General features: G+C 38.1%; 1 long non-coding RNA gene across 1 annotated transcript in view; it reads left to right on the forward strand.

The window, feature by feature from the left end:
- The window catches only part of LOC112148519, a 57,505-nt gene extending 38,796 nt beyond the window's left edge, over positions 1–18,709 (forward strand). The window contains exons 2-3 of the long non-coding RNA XR_002919627.2: positions 17,178–17,298; positions 17,496–18,709. This is a non-coding gene — a long non-coding RNA (uncharacterized LOC112148519). The remainder of the gene's footprint in view (positions 1–17,177; positions 17,299–17,495) is intronic.
- The last annotated feature ends 1,912 nt before the right edge of the window (positions 18,710–20,621 follow it).

A 20,621-nucleotide genomic window follows, 5' to 3' on the forward strand; every position in this document is an offset into this window, starting at 1 on the left:
AAAAAAAAAAAAAAAAAAAAGAACAATAAATCTGCTGTAACACTTCTCTTTGTGTTCTTCTTGGCTGTATCTTGGAAGTACTTTTTTTGTGCTTAAATGCTGACAATAATATGCCATATTTTCTGCACTATACGGCAGTGTTTTTCAACCTTTTTTGAGCCAAGGTACACTTTATCCATGAAAAAAATCCCGCGGCACACTAGCATCAAAAAGGTAAAAAAATGTAGTCTGTATTGATGCACATTCCCTCCACAATCTAGTGTACATTTTTTTAAATAATAAGGAAGTGTCATTGCAGCGCAGAGGTGCTGTCACTTTAACCCAGTGTTTCTCAATTCACTCCCTCGCCCCACCCCCCCACTACAACTTTCTGTTGCAAATATCGTTATCATTAATCATTTTGCTCAAATTAAATGTATGTCTTCAAAACAGTCTACATTTACTGTCATTAAAGAGTGACAAAAAAAAATCTTTAAAGAAAATTCTAAATAATCAGTTTTTATGAATGCGTTTTTTAAATGCTTCCAAAACTATCAGACAAAGTATAAACTACGGTCTTTCCTGTTTTCCCTCCATAATAGTGATGAATTCTGGCTCTTCTCAGAGATTCAGTTCTTTTGCATTAACTCTCTGTAAACAGCGACTCTTTCTGCTACCAAATGGATTTTTAGGTTGTTTTTGCTATATTTAATTCATTATAAACTACTACATAAGATTATGCATAAAATCCATAATGTAAACATGTTTTTATTCACATAAAGTGTACATGTATCTTCTGTTATATATCCCTTAAAGATAAAATGTAAAAAATAAATGAAAAATGAACTAGCAATCAACTATTCAGTTTTGAAGTCTAGACATTTTAAGCTCTTTTCTTTTTAAACACATTTGAAGTGAACAACACAAAACTCTGCAACCACAACCCAAATACAAATGAAAGTGTAAAAAACCAACAGACTTTTATCCACTTTAACATTAAGAAAGACAAAGAGTTTTAGCTTTGAGGATGTAATCTGTTTCTTCTCTCAGCGATGATCTGCTCTGTTTTAGAGAAGATTCTCTCAGTTCTCAGGTGTCTGCACAGGTTGGTTGTGGAGCCATAAATATATACAGAATATATATACATATAGAATATTTCCTGCACTGTTCCTTCATACTATCAAGAAAAGTCAAATGGTTCCAGTTTTTTCTTCTTTTCTAATGTCTTTACGTTTTATGTTATCTCTCTCTGTTTGGGTCAAGCGCTGCTGCACGTGTAAGCCCCTCCCCCTCCCCCCAGCGCGCGCACTTTCTCTTTCTCTCCATTTTCTTTACATCCCTGTTAAACATTTTTCCATCACAATTCTTGAGGTCTAATTAGATATTTCCTCTCTCTATGTGGATATCACGGTCACTAATGGTTCCCCGATCAACTGTTTAGTAACTAACACAAATGGCACGATCCCCGGGTCATCCCCTATCATTTGAGAAACACCGCTTTAACCCCAATGCATCATGGGGGCTGTAGTGCATAAACTCACGCAGATGCCGGCATCCTGTCGTTTCTGAGCTTCATTCTTTTGTTCACTTTTTAAACTGTCTGACGTCGGATCCCGCTGGAAGCTACACCGCTAAACACGAGCTTTAGCTGTTATTTTAGTTGGAACTGAGAGACTTTATGAGCCGAATCAGAACAAGGAAGTGAGGATGTTGGCCTCTTCTGATTGGTCAGATTGATGACATGTGATCAAGCCTCCAACAATGATTGGCGGAGAGAGTTGAAGGGGGCGAGACTTTTCTGAAAACAGAGCTTGCAGCTAGTTAGGCGGCCAGATTGCGATAACGTCAATCTAATTAAAGAGTTATTTATAGAATCAAAGAAAAATGTCTTTTATGATCTTGGATATTCCAAACTATCCAGGGTTACATCAGGGCAGTTTGGATGAACACAGAGCTGATAGTGATGGTAAATGTTTTAGACGTGAAAATGGGTAATTTCCCGCGGCACACTTGACCATCTCTCACGGCACACTAGTGTGCCGCGGCACACTGGTTGAAAAACACTGCTATACGGCACACAGGATTATAAAATGTACTGCAATATAAGATGTGGTATCAATAAGTGTTGTTTCTTTAATCTCCTGAGCTTATTTAGAAAACAGAAGAACCCAACGTTAGCAGCTTTAGTTTATTCACAATAACATCCAACCTTGTTTGCAGCAGAATAATCAATAAACCAGGCGCTCCAGATTATAAGGCACACAGTTGATAAAAAAAAAAAACACACAAATAAATAAAACAGGGCTTTTAGATGGGCCGTTTAGTGTAGAAATTGTGTTCATGTTTCTATGCTTTAGTTTGAACAATCTGTTTACAATTGGTAAGAACCTTTCCTGTATTATGTCATAATGCTGTATAAACAAATTTGACAAGCTGTTTTGCAGATCAGCTGTAACATAACTACACTTTAAAAAAATATACTGAATGGACCGAAGAGATGTTATTTCAAATCTGACTTTCTGACTTCGAAGTTGTAAAGCCTTTTTTTAAGCATTTCTTTCTTCTTTATAAAACGCTTTGATGTACATCAAGAGTAGAAACTGAGATAAGATTAAAATGGATTTTATCCAGTAAAACACAAAAGCCAGATAAAAATGTTGCTTGTTAAAGGGATTACACATGGAATTCAGTTTATTTCATGATATTAGTTAATATTTTCTTACACATTTTACTGTTCCTCAGTACATGGATGTAGAACAGCAAGAACTTTTTTTTATTTTATTGTAAAAAAAATTGACACATTACAATAATTAACTATTTCTGTATTGTGTCTTTTGTGGCTGTATAATTTTGCTCTTTACAAACAGAAGAATTTAGAATTTGAAAAGGAAATTACATGAGAATAGGCTACTATATATTTTTCTTATTGCTAGACACAGCTGTTCAACATTGGATGTACAGTATTGACTTCACATATCATTAGAGGGCAATTAGCCAAACACAGCAAATTTTAAAAATGCGATTGATTCATTTTTTTGTAATTACTGGACTGTTCTACATTTATCTATTGAAGAACAGGAAAAATAATATGGAAATCAATAAATTAACATTATGCTGGCTAATTTTAAAGCAGAACAAATGGTGTTAAATTATGTACAAAAAGTTGCTTGCTTGGTACGTGGTGAGGTTCAGCTTCATGCAAGTGTTGAGGCTTTCATCCGTCAAACGTGGTCGTAGGTTGGACTTAATGTTTTTGAGATGCGAGAATGACTGCTCACATGCATACGTAGATCCAAACATGGTCAATACTGCAATACCCACACGCTGCAGTGTGTGGTATGTGACACGAAGCGCATTTCAGGTTTTGATAATCAGCTGGTCTTTGGGTGGAAGTTTTTTCATTTCTGTCCACATGTGCTTGCTCGCCAACTCCGCTTTCTGTCGTGCAATACTTTCCAAATCTTCATTCAGTGACTTGAACTTATTCCCCCACATGTCTGAGGCCTTCAGGTCAGCCACTTCTGCTTCAAAATCTCTGATGGAGACACCAGGAATGTAACTCAGGTCGACTGCGTTCAGTGAACACTTGATTGGATGGATGATGAACTTAAAAAGACGAGTAGCTCACCAAATTCTCCAAAGCGGGCTATGATCGTCAGGAAAACGCGCTCCCTCTCTGCGCTTCAGCGAGGCTCCGCCGTGCGTGTGACCCAGAAGGGTGTGTGAGTGTAGCGCGCACTTGACAATCTGAGGATTTTTGGGCTAGAAAACTGAAGCACTATCTCGCAACGCTGGGTGAAAATCTGGCACTGAGGTCCTCCTCATTTCAGGTGCCTTTACCCGCTCCTGCAACAGCCACCTGGTCTTGCTGACGAGTTGGAAGTCATTTCAAACAAACCTCTTCCAAAACCAGAAGTCAGGATTTTGATTGATTTTTTAAAAATAAAAAACATTTTTCTTCTTTCATTTCTCTGCTTATGAACATGGCTTCCTACTCTCATTTTTCCACTGACCATTTCCTGCGACACCTGGTAGGTCATCAGGAGTGGTGGTGGACGCCGTTTACCTGGACTACAACTTAACTAAAATGAAAATTGTCTGATTGAGTTGTGGTTTGATTCGCCCTTGGATTTATGCCCTTTCTGACACAACCATCTACATTAGTGACTATAGATTTAAAAAAAGCTAAAAATAAAATTACTCTTTCGCATCCACATGTGCAGATCATCCTGCAAAATATGTTTCCTTTTCTTTAGGTTATTTTTGAAACTTTACAGTCCATCGGAGAACTCCCAGATTCTGAATATTTCATTGTAAATGCCCAAGAAGAAGCAGGCAAGTAACAGCCAGCTGTGTGTGTTATTCCAAGTGTAAGTAATCTTTAAAGTGAAGGAAGGCCTTTATTTATAGGTTTGCCTTCATACCTGTGCAACGCACAACAGGTTAGAAAAATAACAGCTTTCAGTTTCAATTGATTGATTGTCAAGACGAGCTTCTGCTGTTTCATTACAAACAGCCTTAAATCATACTTGTCACAAATTTCCGGATTTAACAAGGCAACTGCTACTCAAGAAGACAAAACTCTACTATGAGCATTCTCTGCAAAGGGTTATTTTCCCCAAAGCTGTAATAAAATCAAAGACAAACCTCGCTTAATGTACAAAAAAAAAAAAAAAAGGAACTGGATTTTTTTTAAAACACATTTTTCTTTGGTAAGAAAGAAGATTTTATTAGGAAAAGTGCAGAAGATTTTTTTTATTCTTTTTTTTCACTTGGACCCAAAAACCCTCATTGTAAAACCCAGAATCTAATCATGTGTGTAAGGGAGCCTAAGGGGTCAGAAATGAGCAAGGACTTTTCCATTATAGGTTCACATATAGTCAAGTTGATGCTTCTCTTGACTTTTGCTTCATTCACATTGCACAAGTACTGGGCATTCAAGAATGCTTTTAGCATATGGTTTTCACACTGGAATGTCATTACCCAATACTAACACAGGTACCTACAGTTGGAAGAGGCATATTGTAAAATGTCGAACCGGTGCAAATCTCACAAATCTTGCTCCAGGCTTTTACTTTTACTGCTCTATTCCGATATTTGAAAGACTTGGTGTCATACATTTCTGACCAGGCACAAATATTAATTTCTCCTTTATGATTTTTTTTTCATATGGTTGGCACTTATATGAATTAAAATGGATGCCACCCATACTTAACCACCAAATCCGGGTACCTGATTAGTTAAAGTTCAACTATAATTTCAACCCGCATTCAATGGCTGTGCATTATGTACATAGAGGCTAAAAACTGAACCTGGAAGCCTGAAGAGTACAGTTACGTAGACTTTTCGTTGTCAGTTGCTGCTTAAATGAGTGTTTCTGAGCCCGGTGTGAACATAGCATCAGAGGTCAAGCAATTTTCTTTATTTGTGGTTTTCTGTATTCAAAAACTATTGATTTATTGTCATAATATTTAAATTCCCACAAACATAACTTTGCTTTAAAAAACCTGTTTTATTACCAATAAAATATGATGAGAAAAAAAATATACATATTTACTGTACACGGTATGTTGGAGTAAAAGAATGGAGGAGTAAAATTCTCGTATTTGTGATAATGTGAAGCATGTATGCACATCTGTATGTGTCCACCTGGAGCCCATCATGGCTGCCAATGCAAGCGTGGCAGCTGCACCACTGCACTCTGGGATACCCGACACCCAGAGATGACGCCCCTGATGAATCAGTCTGCTCCTTGCCCTGTGGCCTCCAACAGATCCATCCTGGTGAGAAACAAGTGTGTCTGGGTGACCCAGACCAAACACACTCACACACACAGATTCAAACACCAGCTTCCTTCGGCTTCCACTGCTTGCCACATCATTAATACCAATTGGCCTTTTTCGTGACCACCGGTGTCTTTCACATCACAGCAAATGTGTGCAACTCTTTTTAACCTTGCAGTGAAAATTCACTGTGCTCTCAGCCTGCACGGGACAGTTAACGTAGTCTGTCAGCTTGTAGGGAATTGAGGTACTTTGTGTGGGTGGAGAAGTGGGATTGTCCTGTGCAACAATTGATGATCCCTTTGTTATGCCTGCATCCCCGCCAGCAGGGGAGTCTGTAAAACTACTCACAGGGGCTTGCTATGATTATAAGAAAGAGCAGGAAATGTTTGCTCTTGACATTTTAAGAGACAGAACTGAGAGGATGTCCCAGGACATTTACCTGATGTGTATGATAGAAAGTATTAAGCTCATTGCTTTCAAAGGGGAATCATTGTATTTAGTCTGTGCTTGCTGATTTAAAGTATGCCAGTTTTATGGCCAGACACCTTTTGTTTCACAGTTTCACCCCACTCAAAGCTCCACAACCTTCAGTCTTGTTTTGAGTTAGGTAGCTTTGCAGTAAGTGGGAAGCCCTGATGCAACGATTCCGTGTTTACGTTTCACTCAGCGTATTGGATATGGCTGTGCTCTACCCTGATGCTGGTATCAGCTGTGTGTAAGAGTGTGTGCCTTTTGTTGGGGTCTGAAAGGAGCCACCGTTCGGTACGTGTGTTCCCTTTCCTGTTCCAACCGTCTGCCAAGACTTGCATCGCAGAAGCGCGGCACTTTGACTTTATCAGATGAGATTTTCTTTGCCGGCAGCTTGAATCCCATCACACTCCTTTATCCTTCAAAACAATGTCTTGATGTTTACATTGCGACTTAGAAAAGGCAGAGATCTAAGACTCAAGTGAATCCTCTCTTTTAGATTTAGAACAATCCGAAGTTCCTATGTGTGGAGTTGTACAGCAAACTGCCAGAACAGGAATTTAATAACTTTTGGATGGTTGTGTGACGAGGCCAAAAATGAAAAGCAGGTTAGGGGGTTAAGTCTGGATCAAAGTTCACAGCGGGAGGCTTGATGGGTGAGTATGAGATGTGGTCAGGAGAGGAGATGGGCTTGGGGCAAGCAGAGGGTGTTCTGCAAGGGTTTTCCTGTAATGACAGGGTGTCAGGCAGCTGGATCCTGTTTTCCAGTGTGATTGGAAAGCATAACGGGCATGGACTTCTGTGTCTATGGTCCCTATGTTCATTAGTGGAGGAGCATTGTAGCACTGGGGTGATTCACAAGCATATCAAGTTAAAAAGAAACGCCTGGCCGCAGAGGGATTTTCCTGCTGGGCTGGAGTACATGTGTGTTTGAGTTTGTGGGGTGGTGGAACAAGAGTGGAGTGGGATCAAGGAAAATAAGATGAAAAGTTAGAAACTTCCCCTCACTCAGAGCAACTATTAAAATTCACCTTTGATAAAGTTTTCAATTTGTCCACTTTGCTGAACCTGTTGTCAAAGTTTCTTCCTTTTGAGTCAAGTTCAGTAACATTTTTCATGTTGTAATAATAATTTGAGGTTATGATTTTTCAGAGTTCTGGATTGAGTGCTGTTGTGTTTGTAGATGTTTTTCCCCTGACGCTGCATAGCGTCTTTGCTGGTCCAGGAACAGTGCCAGTCGATCAGGTTTCACTCCGCTCGTGTTTGCTTCTCCGACTGGCTTGGCAGAAACCAATAAACACCATACTCGGCCTTCTATACCTCCTTCTAACAATACACTCCCTTCAAAAAACTGCTCTGCTAAAATACTCAAAGCAGTCCAGCTTGTTTAGAACTCTTTTTTTTTGTTGAAATTCCACACGAGCCTAAATGCAAGCATCATTAAAGTTAAAGCTGCCAGACGGAGTGAAGCTGAGTTATGTTACACATTGTGCTGTGGAGCTTTTTTTCCCTCCTTTTCTTTGATACCATGAAGCTATTTGTCTTCGAGACCACAGGATGACTTTGGGGTGGTCGAAGCGCCCAAACTAATACTGGATGTTTGAATTCACACATATCTGAAGTGGACTGTTGCCCCTGTTCTTCCTCCCATCCCCCATTGCTTCTTGTTTCATGTGGTTTGTTTCTACAGCAAAGCACATGTGGCTTGTATTGTTCATCTCACTTTTTGACCCCCCATAAAACTGATAACCACAATCTTGCTGTCTTAAATTGCAAATACAACACACAGACATTTGTCATGCTAGCAAAGTTGATGTGCCCAAATTTTCTGCAATTTACAGATCCTTTTTTAGAAAGGTAATACAAATGAATCAACAATACTTTTTTGGGGGGGCTGCCGTTACAGAATATAAGTTTCAGTAGCAAAAAAATGAATAATAAATAGGACAGCAAAAAAAATTGATATAAGTCGGACTAGAGTAAGGGTATGTATGGGCAGGAATCCGGCAATACGATACGTATCCTGATACATGTCTCACGATATGATATGTATTGCGATATATCCCAAGACTGTACTAGAAGAATTTTTCATTTTTTTTTAAGATTGTGACTTGAATTGAGTCTATAAAATGTAATATAATGGTTAAATTCATTTTAATTAATAATCACAGCATTAAGCACAGCAGCTCTATCTCATATACAAGTTGCTTTTATCCAGAAATTCATGCTGCTTTACTTTTGGTAAATTAGAAAAATATATTTTATTTAAGGGAACAGTAAATGTTGTCTGATTTCCACAACAAAATATTTTCAGTATACGAAAAAAATAGAATGAATTTGCCTTAACAAATAATTTTCTAAAAGTTTGATTGTAAGATTTCTAAATCTAGCATTTAAACGGCTCATTAACCTGAACAAGTGTTTCAAAAGTGAAGAAAAAACAAACCCATTCTTTTCAGAAACATTTCAGTGTGATGACAGGATGAATACTTAGATATTTTATTAACATAATAGTCAGCGCTGCAGCTCAAGCTTTCTCAAAAAAGTGGAAGCAAATGCGTATTTCACTGGTAATCCCTGCGACATACATACGTACACATCACTCTGATCCATCAGGTCTCTGAACTAGAATCGATTGCTGTGAAGTTCAGCAGAACTTTTGCTCGCTTTGCCGACAGCAATTTGTTGGAATCTCTGTGCACGACACCCTGCGCAACTCCACTGCTTCACTCGTTCTTATCTGAGTCGCTATGTAATCCACGTTTTTATATGATACTGGCAGCAACGTGGCAGTTTCAGTTTAGTACTCATTCCAAGTCAAAACTAAGTAGTATATGTCTCATAACAATCAAAACAGTGACAAACCAAAACATTTGACAGATCTTGTTGTTGTTTTGGTCGTGATGTAGAGCTACAAAGAGGCTCAGTGCGCTCTGGAAAACAAAAACAAGACGCTGAAGGCTGCTCATAAATAATTAAATAAATATTGTCATGTCAACATTTAAAATCAATACAAGTATCGCCGAACAAAATAAAACAATATATCGCCAAATCGCTTTTTTTTCCTACACCCTTACACTTGAGTATAGGTCGCACTTTAAATTCATTCAACAAATTACTTGATCAAGAATGGACATTTCCTCTTGAAAGGTAAATCATATTAACGAAATAGATAACAATAACAGACAATATATGAGGTTTCACTTTCCGAACACATTGAACTTTTAGCTTAATAGAATATAGAAGAAATGTAGTATACTAGCGGAGCTAACGATTGTTTAGATAACCACAGCATAGAGAACATGCTACCTAAACTCTTTATATCACTTTAAATGACTAAATCCATTGAACTCTTGGTCTGTGTCACTTCCGAACTGCTACACACAGCCTTCTAGTGGTTGTTAGTGGAAAAACAACAAACATAAGAGCTTATTTGACTCTAAGAAATGTCCTATAAATCATACCCGAGTTTTAGTTGCACCCCTAGCCAAACTATGCATAAGAAAAAAAAAAGTCTTGCACTCCGGAAATAAGGGTGCTGTTAACTTAATCATTAACAACAAATCAATAGACGAGAAATAATAATCACAACTGTACAGTAACTAAATCACCGTTCCCACTTGCCTCAGCAATGTGCCTTCAAGAAGCCACTTTCAATGAAAAGCGTATATTGTAAATGTTTAGGCTTAAGCTTTTTAATCCTTGCATTCACAAGTCGCTTCAAAGTTTCTACAGCCATAATTGGGCTCTCCGTACAAAATACGCATTCAATGGACACGTATTTTGCCAACTGTTTAAAAACTGACCATGAAGGAGAAATTGATAATTGATTTTTGTGCCCGGCCGGGGCACACGGAGGTTAACAGTCTCCCCTACGCGATGACTTTTTCTGCTTGCGGGAGGATTAAACACGAGTGTATAGGAGTAGAGAAATAGTCTCAGGGATCTGAATTGTCCACGAGGAATGTTTTATACATGTATAGAGATGACTTATTTCTGGGTAGAGTTTTGACTAAGAAATAACGCCATACGCTAGTATCAGGTAGTGACAATCCAGTATGAACGGCATATGTTGTCGCATGCCTGGTGTGAACGTAGCCTTACATATACTCTTTCTGTTAATATTCATGGCATAAACAGATCTGCAATCCACTATAATTCGTATTTTAATGTAAACCCAGTAAAGCAGTTACACGTGTTTAATACAATTAGGCAGTAAATAGTTATGTACCGCACTATGCTAGTTAGACAAACATAATAAACTTACTTTGTACTTCGCATCTGATTCCGATTATTCATGGAGAATGTTATCAGCATGTCACTTTGATCTTTTTCTTTTAGTGAGAAGTCCTCCCATTTTGTTTACAGTCCATGTACAAAACAAGGAATATCCGAATTTTATTTGAACTTCAAATACAATAGACCCAAAGCGGATGTTTTGGCTCTGTCAGTTTGGTTTATCTTTCTTGAACATCAATGAAGACACAAATCACCAGTTTTGCCAGCAGTGTAGCTGCACCAGAATAAGTGAATCGAGTAAACTTTGGGGTTTTTTTGTGTGTAGGTGCTTTCTCTTCGTCATGTCACTCCGGTCAGGACCAGATTTGTCACCTCTGCATGCGCGAGGCTGTGTGCCCTCCCATCTGCTGTGCAGAGGATTTTCTTTTCTTTCTGCTTTTACCGGAGGTTTTATCTCCTTAATCTTCAGCAACAGTGCGCCACCATGCCACCATCACTGCAAAAAGTCCAAAGACTTCTGTGTTTTGAGAACAGGCAGGATTTGTAAAGTCTGCATGTTTCTGCAGCTTGAAATGAGGCTTTCTCTGCAAGACAGCTGCATTACAGTTGGCTCTAATAAAACTAAAGATTACAGTACCAGCTTGAATAGCTGTGCTTCATGGAGTTTCGTACAAACGGTTTGTCATATAAGACAGCACAGAAAAAAAGCATACACCTTCCAAAGTCTGGTGTGTCTGCTTTATTTGACAAAATGCAAACTATGTTTATCTTACGCCAATGCAGTTATGTCTGGCATTTGCACAACCATTATGCAAGGGTTAAACATTTAAGGCACATTCACAAGAGTAAACAGCAGGAGCTAATGTTTCTTTGGTCTTTTGTGCAATCAAAATCATAAAAAAATACGGAAAGGTCAAAAGGTTTTGTCTTTGGTAAATAATTAACCACTAATGAATTTTCTGGTGATTATTTAATGGTCTCAGTAGCACAACCTCCTCTCACTATTTTCCTGAAAGTCATTCAAAGCATATCAATGCTCTCTCCTCTCCCCCAAAAGCCCCATAAATCATTTTCCTGTAAACAGTAGTGACACACAGCCTGATGTGTACTTCGATATATATTTTGGAGACCGCAAGGCTTGAAATCTGAGCCTGCTTGTGTTTTGGACACTGACTGTAGAGAGCCTGCGCGCTCACATGTGTTGCATGGGTCCAGCCTTGTCCTCCGCAAGAGTAATTTTGGTCACATAGCTTTAGGTACAAGTTGGGCGCACATGGCACTGAGCTAATTTGTTCTTATTCTTACAAATTATGTTGTTGCACTTAAGAATGGTAATGCTAGCAGTAACAATAACACAGATCCAGATTGAGCCGTGACTCCAGCAGCTGCATGACACCACTGCTGGCCTGGATGGATGTTGTGAGCTACACACTGGGAACAGTTCCTGGTGTAAACACACTCTTGGCAGGACATATGGCGTTGGCCTGCAGACAAACTCACCAGAATGGCAGTTAAATAACATTCACCTCATAGCACAAATAACTTTGAGTTGTTATGCCTCACAATAAACATGTACAACACAGCCACGTTTGTGGGACTTCCTTTTATCCAGACATAAAATGCAGTTATACAAGTATCAGGTAACACTGCAAACTCAACTGCAATTAATAATAAGCACTGGCCCGCGAACAACAATTTCAACAAATGCTTGTGTGAACCCAATGTCAAAGGGAGCAAGCGCTCTCATGTATGCCGCAGTAACTCTGCGTTCACACCAGGCATGAGTTCAAGAACGTGTGTTTAGCTTATGGTGCTTACTAGGGCTAAGTTAATAAAATAGATCAAGTGATTTGAATCGATCAAAGCTTAATAGATCAATAATCGATCCATAAAAATAGAGATCAATCTAACGCATAAAGCTAAAGTCTAGTAGCTTGATGCTAATGTGTAATGAGATTTCCCATAGGACGGCTAATTGTAACGCTCAGTCGACGCAAACATACATTGCTGACTAAATGAACATCTTTATAAACTCACAAACATTAATTTTCCAAACTCTTTAAGGAACATTTTTTAAAGTTACCATTTGTGGTCTAAAGCACAGTTTTTTTGTTCATACTGTCTTCTTCTTCTTGAAAAAAAGTGTGGCTCCACCTAGTGGCCAAACTGAAATGTCCTCCAGGAGAAGCAGAACAATGTTTGCAAAGTTACTGATCTGAACATTTTTATTAGAGCTTCTCCTTTTGAGAAACCATGTAACACTGTATGCTATTAAAAATCTATTTCACCTATTTTTAATCCTAGTACGTAATAAACAAGGAACCACTGTATTACTATAAAAGGTGTACATTTGTCAGTTCAATACTTTAGATAACAAAAAAATCCTCAAATACCAAGAAACACATCTCAAACCTGTCTTAGTCTCTCAATACCTGATGACAACAGGAACATTTCATGATAGTAAAAAAAATAAAAAATAAAAAAACTCTGATTATAAGCTTTAAATAATTATGAGACCAATGAAAAACTCCAGTTTTCCATTTTCTCCTAAATTGGCCCTTTCCTGTCTGTATTTGTTTAGTGTTGAGGTTTCACGCTTGACTTAAAACAAAAGAAAGTGTAAAATCAGAGAGGAAGGAGGGATCAGTGGTGGGAGTATAAAGAGCTGGGGACAGATTTAGGGTGGTGGTGGCCGTTAGGGGTTTTTCCATGGATCAACCTCAGACCCAGCTGCAGCATTTTAATGAAGCTGGAGACAGAGGAATACACTATGAATCCCCCATCCCTATGTGAAATCTCACTCAACACAGTGGCCCTCTTTGACCTGGGATTAGTTTCCTCTTCCAGGTTTAGAAGCAGGATGCTGACCTCTCCACATTTTACCCCCTTTGCTACCTGAACACCGAGAGATACCCATGTTCCCCTGGGGAATGGGATTGTGGTCGCGCCTGTTGTCCGGACTTCAAAAACAGCAAATGGATGCATATGGCCCAGCGAGCAGGAAGCTTTTTTCTTTTTAAATCTAGCCCTTCAAATGTGTTTTTCATGGTCGGTTGCATCTTCTTGTCTCATGTTTGTTGCCTCTTTCAGGAGCACATACTTTAATAATTCATCAAAGAACTGTACGAACATCTTCATCACAGATGTATTTTTTTCTGTCTCTCAAACTTCATGAATTAGTAAAGTTTACCCTCTTTTCATGTACAAAACCAAAACGGATAACCTTTTTGATATTCAAAACTCGCCCACATGCTGCAGACACTTTGCATGCGTTTATATGATCTAGTTGATGATAAAATGTAATACAGAGAGTGTTTCAAAGAGTTCTGTGAAGACTGGGTTGTCTTGAGGGGATTACAACTATTTGTTCTAGAAATCTGCATGTTTGTTTTGGGACCCAATGTGCCCCGGTGAGCCGAAGCAACAACTGTGTTCCACCAATTACGCTGAGGTTGATAATGTGTGGATCCACTGAACATCTGCCAGCTTTAGATTCAGCCAAGATATGCTGGTGTTGGGAGGGGGGAGTAAGACTAGAAGTGGTGAAAGGGGGTTTGCAGCCTGAGAATGTGGCTGTTGTTGTGCACACACCTCGTTAGTGTTTCTTTTTTTCTTTTAACATCTTTTTTTCTGGTGCGTCTCTCTTCCTGGGTCGGTTGTGCCGACAGCCGCTGCTATCTGTCCTCATATCTTTATTGACTTCCTAACACCTGTTGATGAATGGCATCCTCTCCTGTCAGCAGCCACCCACTTACTTGTGGTTAGCAGAAGTCAAGCATTCTTCAAATCTGTTTAGCTCACTATTTTTGGCAAGCATTCCCACTTTTTTGTTTTTATTATTTTTTGCTTTTTTGTGGTAGCTCATTGAATGAACATGTGCACCTTACATCATGCATACAGGTATGTGTGGGGTGTAGTCTTTAGAGTAACCATACATGTAGCAAACAGGTATGCTTGACTCTGTGAAGCCACTACATCAAAGGATTGAGAAACTTTTTAAAAAACCTTTTGATTAAATCCTCAACAAAAATGTATCAATTATAATACCTTGTTTTTTTCTCACAACAATATTTGTTTAGTATGTAAAGGTATTTAAACGAGTGTTCAGTAAGAAAAAAAGCACCTTATACCCGCTGTCTCAAATATGATCCATACATTCTTAACATGGTGTAACTGTATTTGTGATAAAAATTAATTGTTAACAAATTTTACATTTTTTTAATGGAGCAAGTAGTCATTTTAAAAAAAAGTGACTAATAAAAGACGAACTATTCTCACTACAAATGTTTGAAAAGTGGCACAATTTTCCCGCCAAAAGTGTTTTTGAGATTTCATGGAAGCAGCCATTTTGAGATGAGCAGGAAAAGTCCTTCTACTACCCCTGGTGGAATGATGATGAACTACAGGACAGAAGACAATGGATTTTCAAGAAAGCTTTGATCATACTAATCAGACAGGGGTCTCTGAAATGCATGGTAAAGTAGGATTACACAGGGTTCAAGATTAAAAGAGAACCTGTTGGTAACAAAAACCAAACACAAACAACGCAAAAGTTTCATGTTTTGTCAAACCCATTCAAATATTGTCGTCCAGGGTGTTTTTTTTTTTTAATTGTTCTTCTGTGTTGCTTGATTTTGCTTAACTCTTCAGTAGGAGTAGAACACGTTTGAAGGTCGAGACCTGAGGGCCAGATCCGGCCCTCTGGGTGATTATGTTGGGCCGTCAGATCACTTTATATTTTTGTTATCAGTGGCCCGATGTTATCTTGTGCTGGTAACATATTACAAGACATTCTCACTCCCAAGTCGTCAAATATTGACGCATCGTTAGGGACCCCTCCTCGTCAAAAATTGACGTTACGGGTGTTCCCAACTCGTCATTTTTTAAAAATCCAATTAAATCAAGGCTACCCAACCTCTGAACCATAAACCGGTCCCACGACGTGGACTGCACCGGTATCCGAACACCTGTTCTCCTAACCCTAACCTTAAAAGATACAGATCAGTACTAGTTCTGGACACAGACCAGGCTAGAGTTAGGGTACTGGTACCGGCTGCGTCCCAAGGTTTGATTTGCGTTGATTTGCGTAGTTTTTGTGTGTACACATGCTTCACAGACTGCACATTTAGCTAAGAAAACATGCTATCTGTAAACATATTTGGGCAAGTGTTGTCAAAGTGACAATATATATATATATATATTTTACAACTGTCTAACAAATAGATCTTTTATTTGTGGTTGACTGCTATCCATTTTTACTGAACATTTATGAATTAGGAGTGTCTGTGGTACAGAGCTAGAGCCGTGTACTTATTATTTTAGGATTGCGGGTTCAATCCACTCATTCTTTGCAGTTTTTCTTGGGGAAAGACACATAACTCTACATTGCTCCTGGTGGTAGGTTGGTGTTGTGGAGCCACCATCATTGTGTGAATGTGTATGCACATGAGTGAATGGGACAAAAACGTGCTATAAAACTATATATCCTTTCCCATTAGGTAATTCCAGACTCTGATAGACTAATCCCACCTATTCTAGGTACACAGTTAAAGAGCTCTTGATGCCAAAGGTTTGAGGCCGCTTGTTCTCAGATTTCAACAGTCAAAGCAAAATTGTTCACATTCATGGCAAATTTTGTTAATTCCGTTTTTTCAAATGTAAATAAAGGAGAGCAACACCTTTACAAATTGATGCATCTTGTAACCTTGTAACCTCCTGGAAAATATTTATGTTGCTTTCAATTAAAAAAAAAAAAAAGTAACTTTAAGTCAGAATTTGCTAGAGCTAGGAATAATTTTAGTCTTGACCATTTTATGGTCTTTTCACTTGCCATAATGGAGCCAGGCCAGCTTTATTTTTGGATCTGACACACTTTGTTAGGATCAATATGTTTCTTATGCAAACTGAGAAAATACTTTTATTTTCCAAATATCGAAAAAGTGTCAAAGAGAAATAATTTTTTTGAAAGTATTTTTTTTACTCTTTATTTAATTCCTGAAATCCTTTGAATCTTTTTCTTGGTAGAGACGAGGATGTCTTTGATGCTCAGTGACGATAACAGCTAAACTTTTTCTTCTTCACGTTTTATTCCTGCACCTTTCTTTACGCGACGTCACCTTCTGCTGCCGCCAGGTAAAAGCATGCAGTGGAGCATTAAGCAGAAAAAAAGACCAAAAATACCTTATCAGATCTATTTAGTCTTTTGTTCAGTGAAGCGGTTTTGACTTTGTGAATGTGTGAGTTAAAGACATGCACCGTGAGAGTAAATAAAGGTGGAGAGGTGCTAACAGCTGCCACCAGGTCCCAAGAACTTGTTGGTATTTCAAGTTACTGGTACTATTGTTGCAGATTTCCTCCTGGAATCAAAACTGCATAATCCACTTTAGTGACGTAGTTCTTGCTTTGATCTGGGAAAAGTCATAATAATTAGATGTATTTGGTTTGGGTTTGTGGCGTATTTCTAAATGCTCAGACGGACATTAAAATGCAATATGATAAATATAGTAGTTATCTTGACGTGCGTTCCGTCTGTTGGTTCTGGTTTCTTTTTGTTTAGATATTGTTCCAAAGGACTGAACAGACAAAACCCAAATGCTCCACAGATGAATGAATTTCTTTCCTCTCCAATATCTGTAAAACAAGCTGTGAGTTACAGCTCCCATAGTATAAATCTGTGGCTCCACTGATCATCATTGTTTGCTGCAGGATCTCGTTAGGAGCAGCCAGACCAACTCTCTGTGCAGGCCTGCACAACTGACACCCAGCGGCTTGTAGGAGTTGAAAAATGGGAGAAGTCTCGAAGATGAATGAAACACAATTACCCAAGGTAACAAATGTTCCTTATGATTTATGCCCAGCTTGGGTTGCTTTATTTTCACCTGGGTACAATTCACCAGGAGGACAGTGATGGTGCAGACCCCGGGGGCTGCTCCACAGTGATGCTCAGTCCACAATCTGCAGACAGTGACTAATGAGTTATGTGAGACCACCGCCATTGACATTTACCTCATTTCTCCTCGCCAGAACAGTGTCTCAACAATGTCAAGGCCAGCCGTCATCCTTTGAATTTTCCCTTCATTCTTTCTGCTGGGTGTACAGGCGATGCCAGGGGGGGCCCTTTTACTCACCTCTCCTTAGAGCCCACCCATCGGTGCCCTAGGGCAGAGGAGTTGAGGGCAGAAGGTGAGAGGGACATGGAGAGGGGACAAGGTCAGAGCTGACGCTTCAGGCGCTATAAAGAAACACACACTTTTCTGTGTTTTCCCTTGTCTGCTTGATAAAGTATCACGCTGGTTGAGTTTTTTCCCTCCTATATAAACTTAGTCTCGGCAATGATAGGAAAAAAAATGTCTTTAGAAGAAAGCAAACTTACTGGAATACATAATGCATATATAGTTTAAATCATCGTCAGTTATTACTTAACCGGATGAATTCAAGCTAACAAGTGTATTAACTATATTTGACAACACTGTATTGAGTATTTCTAGCACCTCATTTAAAGTGTTACCCAGATATTAAGGATAAACTAATAAAAATGGGTGATAATTAGTTGTGTGAGAAAGTTTGGAAACTGTAGTGTTGGTTCATTTAGAAATCCTTCTGATTTGTTATGATCCATATTTACATGAGCAATTCTTAAAAATCAGAAGTGACTTTCAGTCGAACTGTATATGAGAAAAGTTGTTGACTGTAGTTTTAGGATCTTAAGAACATTTTTAATTAGATATGATCGTATCTCCAATAAAAACAAGGATTTTTTTCCGTGTTGTAGCATAAATGTGACAATGAGTTTTCATGACTAGCTAATATCAAAGTAACTATTTATTATTATGTTTTTTTTTTCATTTAGATTTATTTCAAACAGAAAAAGAAATACATGTTTTATAGCAAAAAATGACCAAATAAATATATGCAAACATTAAACTCAAAACAGCATTTATGTTCCGATCATACTGACTGACAAAATGAGTGTCACCATTATAGAATGTGAACTTTGACTTTCCATTTGCATAAATAACTTTCTGTCTCAGCTTGAAAGAGGGTGAGCAGAAGAAACCTTATGTAATCCCTCCCCAGTCCAGTTATCATTTTGTCCTCGTAAGGCTGCTTCTTACAGTTCATCATTTTTGAAAAGAGTATGCTCAATATTTATACATTTATTTCTACATGTTTAAAAGATTATAGATTTATTTATTTTTTTATCATCTTTCCCTGAAACCTGCACTCTGGAGCACTCTGGATTCAGACTTCTCCTAGGACATTAATTAGAAATAGTAAGCTTGAAATATACAATGCTGATCAAAAATAATAATACAAAAAATTAACATCCACTCCTGATCGGGAGATAACATCCGATTTTGATCGAGTCAGACACAACAGGATCAGACCTAATCTTTGATCACAAATTGGGATGTCCCTATTTTTTTGTGTTTCTAACATAGGAGTTGGGAGTTTGTGTAGTCACATTTGTTTTAGAGATATCATCCTGCTTTTTTGTTTTGTTTTATGTTATCAAAATTTTTGGAATTACAGGCATTCTGAATACCCTAACGTGGCTAAAGTGTAGCATGCTACAAACCAGATCTAGAATTACTGTCAGTTTGACTGACAGGTTCATCTCTGACTCTTTAGTCTCGCTTAATGGGCTTTATAGTTTAGTGCACCTTATGTATGACATCATTTTGAAAACAGACCATTCATTGAAGGTGCGCCTTATGGACCCGTGTGCAATAAAGCATAAGAAATATGGTACTTGGATATCAAAGACTTCAGCTGTGTTCGAATTCCTTCACTTCACTGTCTGAATCTACAATTCAAAAACCAAGTACTCTAGTAGTTTCCCAGAAACCTTTGCAAAAAACAGTGCATTGATGCTCACTACATTGGAAAAAATACACAATGAACTGAGTTTGAACAATTTTTGTGAAAAAAGTGTTCAAGTATATTAAAAAAAAAAAAAACATCCACATTTTCATCATCAGAACACAGTGGAGTCATAAATAGACATCGTAAAAGTTTCTTGATTAGGTTTTCACTTCTTAAAATTGGTGACGTCATATTTTCTGTTTAAAAAAAATAAAAGCAAGCATGGTGTTCAAATTGCTTTTAAAATCCAGGACACTTAATAGTCATGCACTGTTATTTTTTTTAGCAGCTGGGGATTAGGGTGGGAATTTGGGCAGTAGCCTAAAAGTGCAACATCTGTTTATTATGTAATCACCACAAAATAAAATACCCTTTAAAAGTGATACTAATATGAGCAACTACAAACCACTATTAAACATTGACAAAACTTGTGTTGAAACACTTTTAAGATGACTGCTGTTTGTTTTTTCTGTTTTTTTTTTTGGACATTTGTTATATGCTAGCAAGTATGGAAAGCTCCAGTTAGAATATTTGAATTGCTTAATCTTTGAATCAGTTTTTGTTTTTTGTCTTCTAAATCTGGTTACTCTTTTATACTCTGACACAGTGCACATCATTGTAGTAGAATGCTTTTGCACGGAGGTTAAAAAGAGAGAGAGAGAGAAAAGAGCATTCTCTGGTTACAGAGTTCTAGTCCAGGTGTTCTCTGTCAGACTTAAACTCTGAGATATCAGTATCCTGAAATATAAGACACACATTCCATATTTTGTGTATAAAATGTTCGCCTTCTTTCCTCGTCACTTAATAACAAACAGCCAAAGGATGTTTTCTGTCACATTCAATTTAGTTGATAAGTATTACTGGTACTTTTTAACCCGCTTTGGAAATTTGGAATTTGGGAATAGTCAATAAAATGAATCACCTTATTGAAAAATGGCTCCATTGAGACTTGGGTGTCAACAGAGGTGTAGCAAAATGTTTTAACTAATTATTCCAATGAAACCATTAACCAAAGCAGCTGCTGCTCTGATTAATCATGTAGAAAATCTAAACAAGCATGGTTCACTATGAATGAATATTACCCAGATTTCACCCAGCATGATTAATGTGTTGTTTGCTGATCATCTAGTAAATACAGACTGCTGGTCTGAAGTCTGAAATTTAAGTCTAAAGTGACGTTTTCATAGCAACTCCTTGGTTTGACATTAGTGCGATTTTAACATTTTGTTCCCTTCTTTGTCCTACAAATCAAAAATCACCCACCCTACTAAAGCCCCCCCAAAA

Source organism: Oryzias melastigma, linkage group LG9 (assembly GCF_002922805.2).
Source record: "Oryzias melastigma strain HK-1 linkage group LG9, ASM292280v2, whole genome shotgun sequence".
Classification (NCBI taxonomy): Eukaryota; Metazoa; Chordata; class Actinopteri; order Beloniformes; family Adrianichthyidae; genus Oryzias; species Oryzias melastigma.